The sequence below is a fragment of the Achroia grisella genome, unplaced genomic scaffold (genome assembly GCF_030625045.1).
Source record: "Achroia grisella isolate CSIRO2021 unplaced genomic scaffold, CSIRO_AGI_Agris_v1 utg511, whole genome shotgun sequence".
Taxonomy (NCBI): domain Eukaryota; kingdom Metazoa; phylum Arthropoda; class Insecta; order Lepidoptera; family Pyralidae; genus Achroia; species Achroia grisella.
In genome coordinates, this window is record NW_026712905.1 from 950116 (window position 1) to 967064 (window position 16949).

A 16949-nucleotide genomic window follows, 5' to 3' on the forward strand; every position below is an offset into this window, starting at 1 on the left:
AGTTTTAAGTTTTTTTTTAAACAAGTTTCAAGTGGATTATTAGTGTCATTAATACAGTGCGTGATTTTCAGCTCTCACAAACGCCGTTGGGAAATGCTTCTAGTATCAGTTACCTTCCTTGTGTGATGTCTATTAAACCAATACCAGTGTTCAGTTAGAGTTACTATAACCACAAGTGAATACGATCCAGACAGAAACGGTACGAAAGTGACACGGTACGTTGGGAAACTTGCGCGGTTTTGAAGAGACGTGAGTGTGAACCATATTTCGAAAGTGTAACTTTGCTATTGAATGTGCAGCTGTAATTTTTGGTAATCAATAACTATAGACACAGGTGAGTTTTATACGATAGTTTTGAGAACACATCTTAGTATATGTAATATACCGGTAAAACGTGACAGTTGTAACGTACTCAATATTGATTAGGCAACACATTAACAAAGCGATATAAATATAAAATGATATCAAATCTAAAATATGCAAATAACAAATTGAACGTGAATTATTATTTATAAGCGAAATCAAAACAGATAATAATTCTAGTAATTTTGCTTCTGATCAAAATAAATTTGTACAGTAGACTCGACTAGAAGGCTAATCACCTTATTACCTAGAAAACGTCAATGAAACGTTCATGTTTGCCAAGTACCAAGACGTTACAATAACAGTTCTAATATTTTAAAACCTCGCTATGTTACACGTGCTTATCCTTTTAAACGATCATATTAATGTTCAAAACAATATATTGATAATAGTCTATAAAATAATATCTACATACGCTTTTTTAAATAGTGTGTTTAGATTATAAACTTGTGTAATTGGGTGGAATGTGAACTTGTGTAATTGACCTTGTAATTAACAACTAAATAAATGTTTAAACTTACGTCAAACAATGAAATTTGATTGAGCTATGATTAATGATATCTCAATCAAATTTCATTGTACATCCAAAATATCGTCGGTGTGTTACTAAGCAATCTTTTTAAAGTATTTAAAGTAAAATTGCTTAAAGACTTGTAACCATTTTTCTTCTATTTACCCCAGAAGTTGTTGACACGACTTTAGCGCATTCGGTCGCATTTATATGTCTTCTTTTGTGTAGGATGATGGGCATAAAGGACAGGAGAGTAGGTGGGCCATAGTCTGGGATTGTCTTCCGCAAGCGGAAGCGTCCCTTGAAGTGTCATCCCATTTAACCAAATTGTACCTGTAACTATTACAAAAATGTAATAAATAATAGTACCATTTCTGATTAAAAAATTGCCCCTAACATTATTATTATTTTTAGTGTCCTGAATGACACATTATATCTAATTCATTGTATTGCTTTTACGTGTCCATAAAAGAACTTGCTTTAAATTTCAATTTTGACTCGTTATCTGGATTTGCTAATCGAATCAATAAGTCTGTTGATTAGTATAGTATTTGGTCCAATTTAAATTAATTACTGATAGCATTTCGACGTATAAGTTAATGAGTAATTATGTAAACACTTGTAACTTATTCATTATATTCGGTTGGATACGAGACAAAATAGTTTTTACGCGAGCCGCCGTCTGCGCATAAAACAATGACCTCGGACGAATATTTCGTTACAACTAAAAATAATACATTAGTAATTTCTCTTATTCTTGATAGAAACGACATTTCTACAGTCTATCTATACTGTAAGATGTATTCAGGTTCAGGTTTAACTGCACGGCAGCAATGTCGTTTACCATTGCACTGCTCGTCATCGACAGGGAATCCTCTCCATACGATGGAACCTAAGTGGTCTCGGACAGTGCGGTTTCGTAGGATCTTCTTCCCGCGTACATTTAGATTCTGGAATGAAATACATGCCGAGGTTTTCTCGAAAGACTACAGCGTGGGGTTTATTAAGAAGGGTATATTAAGGTTTTTAAGGATTGTGAATGCGCACGTGACAACCTTGGTGTTTCTGGTGTCCATAGGCTATTAGATGGGCCATATGTGTGTTTGCCATCATTGTAGTATATAAAAATGGGCCTATAATATCTCTGACTAATTTGATCAAGAGTTGATAATATGAAGAAAGCATACAATGGACGATAAGGCCAGATATAGTCGTAAGTTACTTATCTATTACCCCGTTTATGTTATCTGGCTACCGAAAAATTTAGAGGAAGTCTTCAACTTGATGATTGATCGCGGTTGTTTCAAATGTTTTCAACCTTACTTGGCCGACATTTTAATAAGTTTGTTTAAACTTACCAACTATACGAATTTCTTGATTTTTCGAAAAAACTTTGCATAATAAAATAAAATTAATGCCTCGTCCAAAAAAAAAATCCGCTAAATAGCAATCTGATCGGCGATCTAAATAAAAATGTTGTGTCGGAAAAAAATTGAAGTATAAAAGGAAAATAATTTAACTTTACTTCTTTCATAATCACAGCGTGTGAATAAATTTCAAATCCAACACCATATAGAGTTTCCTTATCGATGATATTTGGTAGAACGTCAATATTTTCCATTGGCATTGAATTTACTTAACCTATAAGTTTGCACATTTGAATGTTGACCAGATAATTAGAAAACCAACCTGAAGTATTTCCCTAAATCAACATCGATTAAAATTTTAAATCAACTAGTGATTAATGGAAGCGTCCCATTTATGTCGAATTCTGGAGGTTCTTTGGTTTTATATGATGGCATTACCTAATTACTTGTTTGTTTGTATTGGAGTATTTGCTAGTTACTAGATTTATTTGTTTATTTACAGCCCTCATTTAGAAACTCTTAAATTAGGTTTCTGCAGTGTAAATACTATAATAATAGGTTATAGTATAATAGATTCGCTTCTTCGTCTGCTTTGTTCGTAGTAGAGAACTCCTCTAGTTCTTCCCTTCTTTATTGGTCAATTTCGTCCAAATATATAATAGAGAAATCTTTAAAAGTGCATTTATTTTACTTATGTTAATGGGTGGGATTATTATTTACAATGACAGAGGTGGTAAGATTATTTTTATCTATCTGAGCTGAATAAACTCACGTTGATACATTAATATAATTTAGAAAGTGATTTAGTTAAAACTGTTTTATAGATTTCACAACTGTTTACAATTATACACATTATGTAAAGGAGGTAATTTTGTCATGATATTATTATTAAAGAGCTCCCGATATTTCGACGCTGCGGTGGTTCAAACGTCCTGGTCACGAATCAACATAACGTCAAAATATCTACTTGTAGTAAATATTTAGTTAAAATGGTCTGAAAATTGTAGTTCATTTAAGACTAGATTGAAGAGCATTTAGATACTAATTAGGAATAGATTATATGGCCTCTTTATAGTCAACTAGCTGTATGCCATGATTCTGTCCGAGTTTTAATTCAAATAGTACGCTAGTTATTAATGTAATGTATTCGTGAAAAAATATTTCAAATCCATGAAGCTATTTAGAAATACTTGATCATCATCCAAATATTTAATTGTTAACTTTAACATTTAGTTTAATATAAAGATAACAAGGCATTTTTAACTCAGCATATAATTTAGAAAGCAAAGAGTTAAATCATTTGTCTAAACACGCAGACAGTATGTATAAATAGTTGTGCAATTTTTACTACTATAATTACTGATAAAAATGGAGAATACCCATAATTAATGAATATATTAATCAGTTAATGAAGTATAATTATATTTGCCTTGTGTTGTATCCAAAGATGTTATTTCTATAAGTTGTAAGAGCGCAATTTCTTGTCAGTTCTCGATATTTCGAATTGACAGCAGTTTTGACTTATAATTGTGTTTACATTAATAAAGATATTTTGATTTGTAACACAAGACTCGTGTGAAAATTATACTTATTTAGTAGCATTAGCAAGCTATTTAGTTATATTAACAAAACAAATAACGAAGAAATTATAACCGAAAATTCAATTAACCTTAATTTAGGGAAGTGCCTAAAATGCCACTGACGTTCGCTCGCGGGCTTCGTCCAAAGAAATAACTGCGTTAACCAGTTATTGCGAAATCATTACGTGACAAATGCATCGTTGTTGAACGAAGCGTCCACTAAATATAGCTAAATCACTTCCTAGTTCAAGGGAGTCGTTAACGTTATGTTTATTGTTGCTTTTTATGAGCACCCGTAAAATATGAAATGCTTATTCCTGTTATGTCGCTATGCTCCGATTTAAGAACTGCAGATAATATCGTCATTTATCAGATTATTAGCGACTAGAGACTCGCCTCCGCTTCGCACTGATGGATCTCTACTAATTTTTCGATTTGTTCTATACTATAACATGCATGAATTATACAATATAAACCTTCCTCTTGTATCACTATCTGTTGCCGAAAATGGCATTGGAATCCTTTGCGTAATTTAAAATATAGAAGCGAACAGACAACGGCTGCGATTTTATTTTATACTATGTAAACACATACAAATGTGCTATTTACTGCTGTTTTACTTATTTTATGCAAGTGAGACAAACTTCTAAGCATTCCATGGATGCACCGTGCGGATATCTGGTCTATCGTGTGGCATAGAGGGAAACTCCTAGCAATTGCCGTGACTTGTGTCCTGGGTGTAGGTTTAAGGGTCTCTATTCTGATGTACATCAACATTTACCTTCACTGCTCGTGTTTCTCTCCCTGCCCAACCTAATCTGATATAAATACATAGACTTTAAAGCCTGAGCCTATAAACTCCAACTTGTAAAGCCATCTGTTTCTACCCTAACATGCCACTTTTGATACGTTCATATCCAAGTACCTTATCTTTAAATATGCTCGTGGGTTTCATAGTAAACTTGCGTTTAATTATGTCCAATTTGAAGAACGTCGGCTGATTTGTATTACTTCAACTAATAATGATATGGAGTTGATATATGTGCATGACTATTTTATTTATCGTTAATTATATGCTCATTCTCATTTTATCAAATAGAGTAACAAACAAATGAACTGTTATTATCTACTAATTAATCAATTAATTGAAACAAGAGCATAGCATGGAGCCATCTATAAGTTAAACTCTGCTAAAGGTTTGTGGAATGGACGGATTTTTGTTCTTGTTTTTTTTTTTATTTTCTTATCTATCTGCGGTCAGCCAATTAGCTTTTATCAGATTTTATAAAATGAATGAATGAGAATGGACGGATGTTTGTTATTTTTTCACACAAAGACCAGGCTAGACGGATTCACATTATATTTATTTATGTTACTTTTGTACAATTTTTATTAATACAAAAATTGTAAAAAGAGATTTCTTGCAGTGAACCTAAAACAGCGTGACAGAGGAAGTGTTGTTTACAGGTAAAGAATTGATGGCCTAGTTGGTCTAGCGATTTAGCATACCGCGTTACTTCCGATAGTCGCGAGTTTGATTCCTCGCACGGCATAAACTTTTATATGATTGTTTGTGTCGATTTGTGTTTTCTTTGTATAATATCTATGTATTTACGAAAAAAATGTCTATGAATTTGTATCAATTATCTAGTACGTATAATGCAAGCTTTGCTAGTTCAACTATGTCTAGATGGAACTGTGTGAATTGTCCTGAGATTATTGTTATTAAATAGGAAGTGTTTTATACAAGGACAGATCTTAAGGCACATTTTACCCAAATTCACGACGTCGCAGTTATAGCCAGTAAGGCTGTAAAAATTTATTTGTCTATTTGTTCTAAAGTAATACTGTATCTAGTAGCATTTTAGTTATCAAAAAGCTGTAGAATGCGTATGCGCATCGAACGATGAACGATCTATCACGCGATAACTCAACATAGAAAATATACAAATGACGGCCATAAACTAAACTCTGAACCCGTTGAAGGTTTTAACTTCGAATTGAATATTTTAATGATTGAGGAAAATGTTTGAACACATAATTAATAGGAAAGTGGAACGAATTTGAAACAAACAAAATATGTGTGCATCGGATGCAGATTATATATATATATATATAGGTATATTAGCTGTGCCCGTGGTTTTCCCGCGTGGAATTTATTGATTATATGTTATTCTGATGTATAAGCTATATCACTGTAATGTTTAATCAAAATCTGTTCATCCATACTCACAAACTTTCGCGTTTATAATGTTAATAAGATTATAAATTAATCGATTTATTTTATACTAGCTATTAGTAGCACGTACACCACATGTAGGTATTATATACCTTTCTCTTTATCTATCTATTGCTAAAACTGCATTAAAATCGGTAGGATAGTTTAAAAGATCTTAGCGAACTATATAAAGAACTAATAAAATAATTTTGAACTATATAAAGATTGTAGTCAACATTGCATTCTAGAGTCACATTTGCGTTGAATATATAATATAATATATGTATAATTATACAAAAGTATAATTGAAATAACTTTACATTATTAATATTAGTAAATAGTTATATCTACTATTACTGTTTACTCTATATTACCAAAGCAGAAAAGCACATGCTTATCTGCTTTCTTCAGTATTAAGGACACTGGCGATCAATTTGATTACAAAGAAGTATTACCAATAATAAGTTTGTTTGTGATATAAACATTATATAAAAAATATCTTAGTAAAAACACAAATATTTCTATTATACTAGGATTGGACCCACGACCGTAAGAAGTAAGGAAGGTAAAGTAATCTTCAAATATAGAGATTAAATATTTGTAATATCATAATAAAGAAATATACTGAATGAGTTGTAAATACTAAACAACTGTCGGTCCTTTCTAAATAATATGTAATTATCAAACAGTGGAAAAGTTTCGATCACAATCAGCCGAATATAAAAAGCGTAATAATTTCGTGCCATTGAAAACTTTTTTATTTCGCACAAATCGAGTGCGGCGCGTAAGTGCTTGTGATGATACAAGCCGGTGATAAGCTTGTCGTCTTTTTTGCAATTTTTGACTTACTCCGATTCGGTAGGCGGGCGTCCATTGCCTGCGGGGTTGCTATGCAATGATTTCGTGTTAGGCCGTCTATACACGAGCAATAAATCATCATTGAAATCGTACCGTTAAAATTTTCTTATGATTTTGTTTGAGTGACGTGAATACACTGTTAAACGAGTGCGGCTTGTGAGGACTGGTCTGCTCTGATATGACTGAATTATTTTGTTACTTAATTAACTATTTATTTTGTAAACATACAATATAACATAATAAAAATAAAAATAACAATTTATTTATGTCAATATTGATATTTGGCAGGACATAATCTTAAAAATGTGTTTTTATACAACATTTATTTAAAAGAACAACACTCAGGTTATGTCTATTCAAAAATTCATAAAGAACGTTAAAAGAAGGTGTTTTTTATTTACAGTTAGTTCTATTAAAGATAGCTATATAAAGTTGGATTACCGGAAGAATCCACGGATGGAGTGGATGGATGAAGGTAAGCATGGATGTATAGATGAATGAAGGACAGACTATATAGGTCTGTCCTTCATTCATTCCCTAGGTACGCCAAACAATATTAGAACTGTATGAAAAAATAGACTGTGAGGTGAGTGTATAAACGGATGAACGAATGGAGGTAAGGACGAATGGAAGTCGAAATGGATAATGGATGAAAGAAGGACCTATAAAACCGTAGGTACTGCAAACAGTATAAAAGCAGAATACTAGGATAAAGACACGAACAGATAATATCGCTTCCAAAAATTTCCGTTTTACCTTTTTGGTGCAGAACCCTAAAATACAATCGCGTTTAAAACTTCCGTCATTTGAAAGCTATCACAGATTCGACCATGACCTTGAGTGCATCTCCCAATAAGATTACGGTCTAAAATTGCTTATCAGTCCAAACTTTATAATGATAAATGTCAACGCATGCCCGGCAAGCGACATTTTAGAGGTTAACGTGCAAGATATAGCAGGGTACATGAACCGGAAATCTGACCGTTCGGAAACGAGTTCGATGGTGTACATTAAGCTTATAATATACGCAATGTCTTTTACGTCATTAAGCGTAGTTGTTATCTAGGTAGAATTGGTTTTGTGATAACTGAAAGAAAGAAAGAAAGAATTCTTTCTTTCTTAATATTTTATTCAGTGCAATGTAAAAAATACAATATAAACAACTGGACTATGTTTTATTATGATTGATGATAGATTGATGCTTCTGTGTTTCGTCTACTCTAAATGCTCTAATGGTATATGCATCTGAGAATTTTTAAAAAACTTGGGTACCTAAAACTTGTCTAATTCAGCCTCTTTTGTAAACTATATATCTGTGTATAGCAGTGGAATTATATGATAAGAGGCATGACATCTTAGTCGACAGAAATGGCAACGTGGGTGGTATCACGGACGTCACATGATAACGTGATATCCGTGGTGATGTTCATGTATGTGTAAATAATAAATAAATAATTAACACAGCGCCATCTAGTCCCACGGTCCCACTTAATTTTTTTTTTGTAAATACATATATATACTTAGAAAATACCCAGACCGATATAAACAACCATACCCGCGCGAGATATCGAACCCGTGACCATCGGAAGTAAAGCGGTGGCTAAACCAATAGACTACAGAGGCTGTCGATGTCGATATATGCTACAGAAAGGACTCACTAGCTTTTGCTTAGATTTTTTAATTTTAGCCGGACATACACAATATGCTTTTTGTTTTCGAACAGATTAGAACTTACGACCTTTGTTATCCTGATCTATAATTGTAACAAGCCATTAGGTCACTACGCTCTCTCTCTAGTGAAAATTTAAACTCATAATTCAAGTAGATTACTGTAGTATACGATAAACTATAGAGTATATGAATAAATAATTATAATTTCAAATGCATAGATAAAAGAGTCTATGGAATATCAAATGAGAATATAAATTACTGCCTGCCCTTTATTGATCTGCATACCCTGAAGGTATTTAGTGTGATCTAAACAATTGCTTTATTCAATACTTCGCGTTTTGATTCATATAGCCAATAAAGAAAGAGAAATTTTCATAATTAAATATTATATTATACTAGCTACTCGCCCCGGCTTTGCACGGGTATACATGTATTGTATATATATAAACCTTTCTCTTGAATCACTCTATCTATTAAATAAAACCGTTTCAAAATCTGTTGCGTAGTTTTTAAGATTTAAGCATATATGTGGACGGACAGATAGCTACAGCGACTTTGTTTTATACTGTGTAATGACTTCGCGTTTTTATTCATATAGTCAATAAAGAAAGAACAATTTTTATAATTTACTAGGAGTTAAATTGTATATACTGCTAATATTCTATTATTACTAGCTGACCCGGCAATCGTTATTTGACCATTTACCATCAACCCATATATCATCATTATTTTTTAATAGTGATATTAATATATCACTATTAAAAAATAGGGGTTGATGGTAGAAAGGTGGACATTTAGGTGTGTTTTTAATCTTATTAATTAATTGTGAGTATGGATGGATGTTTGTTACTCTTTCACGCAAAAACTACTGAATGGCTTTGGATGAAACTTTACAGTAATATAGCTTATACATCAAAATAACATATAGGCTATAAATTTCACGAGGTGTAATCCGCGGGCACAGCTAGTATTAAAATAAAATTTTCAAGGACCAAAAAAAATGTTTTGGTTAGTTTTTGGCCACCCTTATCATATAGGGGTATAAAAACAGCGTACTCGCAGATTTACCTAGGATTATCTAATAAAACCGTCAAAAACAGAGCTTATTTATTCTTAAAAGGCAGTAACCCTTTTGTTACCGGTGCTTACGAGCGGCGGTAATCAGTTGTGCCCAATGCTCTATGGGATTACTCTATGCTATAAAAAAAGAGAATTTATTAGGTTTTTCAAGAAGGGTATATTAAGGTTTCTTAAGGGTCGGTAACGCGTATGTGACACCCCTGGTGTCTCAGGCGTCCATAGGCTACGGTAACCGTTTACCATCAGATGGGACGTATGCTTGTTTGCCACCTAAGTGGTTTAAAAAAAAAAGGTGTCATTTTAAATTATACTATAAATAATACAAAGTTTTATTACAAACGCTATTCGATCAAAACAAGTATATACTAGTGCACAGAAGCTAAAATAGGTTTTGTTTTTTTTATTGATGACACACATGCGTCGACAATGGCTAGACTAAAATAATATATGTTTTAACACATGCCTGTCTGTTATACTCGTAGTGTTACCTCAATATTTAGAGCACGTTAAACGAAACTAGTTTTATGATTGGAATTCCCCTAACATAGTGATTGATTGATTGATGGTGAATGACGAATATAAAATACTATATTATACATCGCAGTGCATATTCGAACTAATATTATAAAGAGAAATATAAATATTGGTTGCAACCTGAACTGTTTCACTCGCGTGTATTTTTAAAAAAATTTTTTTATTTATTTACACACAATTTTATACAACATAATATAAAAACAATAAGCCGCAAAACTGCTCAGCAGTTTATCTGCAGCAAAGCAAAATACTAAAAGCAAATACTTATTTCTAATCTATATATACACACACATACATTCACATAAACACATTACTGTAGAACCAGGTATCTTATGCCACACAATGTTTCTTTACATAAAAGTTTAATAATTTCTTTTGGAATAATTTTATGGATACATTATCTAATAATCTTATATTTTTTGGTAACATATTAGAGAGAACTAGATATTTTCTAGTTCTTGATCCGTAATAATTACAGACCTTAGGCACAATATATTTATTTTTAATTTTACGTGTGGTAATTTTATGAATAACATGATTTTTAAATTTAATTAATATGCCTATGTATCTAGTATATAGTATATATAGGCTATATTATTGTAAATTTAATTAGAGTCTATTCAGAAAGAGTAACAAACATCCATATATCCGTCCATACAAACTTTTGCGTTTATAATATTAGTAAGACAAAAAAAATATAAATTATGTTGTAAAATTTTATAATATAATGTTTTATATATGTGTGCAACCAAGAGTTGCCAATAAATTTCTTTCTTTCTTCAAATCTTTCTTCCTTTCTTCTTTCTTTGAGAATTCGGTGATGATATCCACGGAGATGACTAAATTAATCAATTATCAAATTGGTCATGTTCAAAAGATCATGTTCTAAATTCCACCGACTCGGTTGTAAATATCTGAAATACTTCATATAAAGCTCATAAATATTTTATCCTTTTATCAAGAGATCGTAATCGTTAAATGGTGTTAGTTTATCATAAATTTTATGTGTAATTTGTATAATGAATGCTAAAGGTAAGAAATTATGATTCATTCTTGAATTATGCTTTGATGTAGATTCTTCTGTTATCAATTCAATTAATACTTTTATTTCTGGAATAAAGTTATAATATTATTTAGAAATTAATAATAAAACTTATTTTAAATTCATCCAATGTTAGAATTTTTAATCATTGATTAGATTTTTTTTTTATAAAAAAGGAGTATAAAAAATAAGGTTTCTGAATATTTTATCAATCCTAATTTGTTGAAAGTAAAAAGTTTATTTTCAACAAAACAGTTTCTGCTAAACTCTGGAAAGAAATGACACTATTACCAGTTTTCTTTTTAGGCACTGATATAAGTAGTTGTTTATCCCTCTACATCTGGCAGTATATCCATTAAACACTCGTTTGCCATAAGCCCTTGCGATGGTTGACAGTGCCTTTTGCACTAGCCTAATCCTTTATTCCGTGTACGCTATGAAGGTTATTTGAAACTAAAATGAAATTTGAATAGTGAGAAAATAATATTACAAAATATTTTTATTAGTAGTAGTAGTAGTTCAAAAAAGAAGAGGCTATTTCAACCGAAGTAAATCTATTGCCCTAGCAATGATGGCAGTTGTCGAACTGTGAAGAAACGCACTCAGAAACGAAATGGCTGCTTCCGAACCGTCGAATTCATTGCATCACACCGTCGGTGGTTGATAGGAGTAATTATTTTTAACAGATCACAAATAGCGCGCTTCACTGGCCCTGATTACTATAACGTATTCGATCTTAGTCTATTTGCATATGGAGACGCTAGTAGATAAAAGAAATATATACAAGTAACATTAAAATAAAATAAATTAAATATACTTCGTACTTAATATTTTGTGGTCCAAATTATTACAGTTTCGCTTCATTATAATATATTAATTAATAATTGTAAGATTAAGAAAAATCACTTTTCATTTATTTTTATTAAATTCCCTATATTTCGGCAGTGTTTCAACCGCCATGGTCACGGGTAGACTGAGAGTAGCGGGTAGATGGAAAATAAAATCTTTTATATGCAGACATATTCGTCTACCTTCATGAAACTCGCTCGATACTCATCTCTGTAAACTGTACTCGCAGTATCTTCACGTACAGTTAATACACTTTCTGATTGCGATTTTTGTTTTTATTTAATTAAACTAATAAATTGATTCTAGGGATAATGACCACGACAAACTTAAAATAGTATGTAATTATAATTGTTTGGACAGATATAAAATACGGAGCGAAAACACCATATAGACAAAAAAGTACAATACATTTTATAAATATAGAGATTCAGTCATCTATAGTCTACGGTAAATGTTTACCATTAGACGGGCCGTATGCTTGATTGGTACCATCATAGTATAATAATATATTCACCTATATTTTAGTCGATTTAACGTTTAAAATTAAAGTTTAAATATGTACTGACTGACATAAAAAAATTGTGTGTGTGTGTAATTTACATTATTGACTAACTTTCTGTTAATGGCAATACCGATGATTAATTACTCATGATCGTAAACTATATCAATGAAAATGCAAAGGAGAATATAGTCTGTGTAGCAACTTAAACGGATATATATTAATTCAAGAGGGGAGAGATTGGAAGATCTTTCCAAATAGGGTCATAGCACTGTATTTGTAAAATTGGTGTCTAGTGGGGTCTGGCATCCTCATTTGAAAGTAGCCTTGGAATTGATAGAATACATACTGAAAATCGATCTTAAAAGCATGCGAGATGTATTATATTGCATAACAAATTTTATAAAGATGTATCACTTGACTTTTTAATAGTTATTCTTAATTAAAATAGTTAACCAAACTGTACCTACGGTAGGTATTCAGCAAAAAGTAATTTTGATGAAACTTTACAGTAACATAGCTTATACATCAGAATAATATATCATTACATAGTATAAAATTAAGTCACGGTCGCTGTCTGTATGTCCCTATGTTTGCTTAAAACTTTAAAACTACGCGACGGATAATGAAGCGGTTTTTTTAATATATAGAGTGATTGTAGAGGAATGTTCGTATGTATAATACATGTACACCCGGGTGTAGCCGGGGCGAGTGGCTAGTAGACTATAATTTAAAGAGATATTTTTGAAATTGGACGATATATATGATAAGTGTGATGGAGACGATGTCGCGCGGGTCAGCTAGTACAGAAATAAATATATAAAGCACTAATTACATCATGACAAAATGTGAAATGCAGTGTAATATGCAAATACGCTCCAGAAGTTCTTGTTAGTGCCATTAACGAAGTAATTAACACATTTACTCAATTGATAGATGCGGATACCACCGCTCAGGAGACCATAAACTTGGTGCTGGAATAAATCAAAGTACCGTTTCACAAGAAAATAAGATTAATTTGTTTTTAATGGATGGTAGAGGCATGGCATACGGAGCATATAGTGGCAGGGCACCTGGAGAATTATAGGAATAGAAATAAAAATAAATAGAATATGCATACTAACTAAAGCGCTAAGTATACATATAAAAAAAACCGATTCAATCTCGCTTACCGAGTATTTTAAACCGTTATTATAGATCTATGTATTCAGAAATCGATCGATTGAAATCGAGCTACCACTTCACAATATTTTTTTAAATATTTCATTACCGTTATTGGCGATCTATTTTGAAATCGACTTGACAATTAAATTGTATTTTAAATGTTTCATTACCATTATGATTTACGCAACAGACTATTACTATTAAAAATTTCAAATAAGCGGAAAACCCATATTAAGGTTTTTTTATGATAATGGAATGGTGCACCCGTTTGCGCTACACAGTTTACGCTGGCGTGGCACCAATGGAGGATGATAAGATGAGCATCAGATCAGTTAGCCCATCGTGACAAATTCACCAAGAATTTATAACGATGGTTTCCAGGAACCTCGTGGAGGTCAACCTGATATGGTACATTGCTAGCAATAAGATCATCAGTCGACATTTCTAACAATCTCCTTTCCCATTTTAAGAATTTTACCATTTCAGTTTGAAACCCTTACAATAAAATATTTTTTTTTAAAGATATAGATAGATTATAAGAGACAGGCAGATTAACATACAAACGGTATAAAACAATGACAGCTAATAATTATATTATTATCTTAAAGTACATATAATTCGTTATCTTTCCATCGTACTAAACTAGACAGGCTTTTTAGGTCGTCGAAATAATATTGTATTTGAGATAACCAAATATTTTAATAGTTTTCCACAACTAAATGCCAGTATCTATATAACCATGTACATAAGTAGATGTTTACAAACACATTTATACTAATATTATAAAGAGATAACATTTGTCAGTTTAGATCTGAAAAGAGTAAAAAAGAGTTAGCGAAGTATTTTTTTCCAGAGATTACCTCAACACTAATCTTTGTATCTAATGAACTGATTAAAAAAGATTTACCATTTACCATTTACCAATAGCAAGCTATATAACAACATGGTAAGACCAAAATGAGCAGATCAGCAACGAAAAATGCAAAAACGGGAAAAATGTGACGCATATGAAATTGAGTGCGTCAGTAAGTTATTCAAATTAAAAGATACATATATAATATCAGTGTTAAACAAAATGGACTACATCAGGCGTGTGAGTGTAACCGATAGTGACAACTGGTAGACAAAATGTATAGAGCGTAGAGCGTGTATAGAGTGTATGTAGTGTATAGAGCGATCCTCAGCAATGAGGGAACGATAAAGACGAAGAAGAAAAAAAATGGAACTTCAGGAAAAATATAAGAACAAGAAATAGAAGCCTAACTATGGCTTATGGCCTAATGGTCTACCACCCTGACACGGGATGGTCGTGGGTTCGAATAAAACCGAAGTAAAAGTTTTATCTCCAATTAAAAAAAATAGTAACTATTAAAAGTATGGTTACCAAGTAACGTAGCATTATAGTATCATACTTTCACCCAGTCGACCGAACTTTGTCCTTATTTGATTAAAAAGTTACGCACTCGCGGAAAATTATTAAAATCCAATAGATATATATGTTGACACATGATAACTGTGTATAGATGTATAGATAGATTGGTAGTAAGTATGTCAATATTTGTCGATAACTAAGATATAGTAAAAAGAAATGATAAGTGTCCGAAGTACCTACTCTAAATTAGAATGCGTATTACATAGCCACTAGTTTCTTAAAAATAATCGACTTACTTCATTAATCTATTTAAAAAAAGAAGGCCTAATTTGAAATCATTACTCGGTAGTCTAGCGGTTTAACATGCTGCTTCACTTCCGTTAGTCGCAGCTTCGATTTTCGAACACTACAAATGAATAGCATTAGTATGATTATTTGTATCGCTTTGGGTGTTTTCTATGTATATTATGTATGTATTTATAAAAAGGGTATATTAAGGTTTCTTAAGGGTCGGCAACGCGCAAGTGTGTGTGTGTGTGTTTCAGGCGTTCATAGGCTATGGTAACCATTTACCATCAGATGGGCCGTATGCTTGATTGCCACCATCGTATATATAAAAAAATAATACAAAAAATATATTTAAGTAATCATGAATACAAATATTTGTCCCGTGCGAGGAATCGAGCTTGCGACCATCGGATGTAAAGAGGTGTGCTAAAACGTTGGACAATGGAGGACACCAAATTGTGTTAAATTGCATTGTCAATTGAATGAACATAGTATAAAACACATAGACCGTTGCTTGTTTATATGTATGTATGTCTGTATGGATTATTATTCAATTGTTATGCAAGACGATGATGACCTAAAATCGAAACGGACTGCAAATGCAGGAAGCTCAGAGTAGGTCACTGTCATCCATGCTAGTTCGAGGGTTACTGGAAAATTATTTTTGGAAACGTAAAAGTTGGTTTGTTATTTTAATTTTTTTTTTGATGTACTGTTTATTTATCATTGACTTAGTTTTGATTTTGCCGAAGGAGAATTTGTGCAAAGGCGTCACGTTGGTTTCTACAAAAATTAACAGCATTGCTGTTGCCAAGGAAGTGGTGATATTTAGAACAAAACGATTTTGGTATGAAATTGTGCCTGGAGTTTTTTAGATTGACGTTTCAAGACTGTTCAAGTACATAAGAAACTCTTTATATATATATTGTTAAAGAACGATATTTTCTTTTTAATTCCGTTCACAGACCACAGACTATTTTAAAGGAATCAAGGCGTTTTATAAATTTGTTATATTTCTACATTCGTATGTATATTAACCCGTCTGCAAATGTTTATATATAAAACAAATATCCCCCTAATATCCATTGGGGATATGATTTCTAATGGTCACATGATACCCCATAACTTTAGGTCGTATGATCATAAAGGTATTACGGGGAAACCTAAACGCGCTCACTTTACATAGAAATTACAATGTATTTACCTCACACGAACCATTTATTTAATAAGCGCCAATACATAAGTATCATATCGAGAGGAGAATGATCAAGCAGATTGAGTTAAGCACACATATTTTGTAAATTCTTACTGCTTATGCAACTGCTTGATCAAGCCGCTTGATGCACATATTTGATTAATCAGAAGTTTTAATTACATAAGGCTGTAACAATTTGGAATTGATTAAAATTTTCAATGTAAAATATGTACGTACTCTTTCATAGTTGCAATTTCGAACCGTAAAACTTATATTGCTTCTGCAACTGTTAAATGGTTCGATATCGATAGATTTAAAACTGTTACAATCGTGAATTGTTAGTGACTGAGTTACATAA

The 16949-nt window shown here is 31.9% G+C and overlaps 1 protein-coding gene across 4 annotated transcripts in view; it reads left to right on the plus strand.

The window, feature by feature from the left end:
* Positions 1–16949, plus strand: part of LOC131846441 (uncharacterized) — a 201318-nt gene that overhangs the window by 668 nt on the left and 183701 nt on the right. For all 4 annotated transcript variants that reach the window (XM_059195737.1, XM_059195742.1, XM_059195738.1 and 1 more), the window contains exon 2: positions 72–334. The gene's annotated coding sequence lies outside the window, so the exon portion shown is untranslated. The remainder of the gene's footprint in view (positions 1–71; positions 335–16949) is intronic.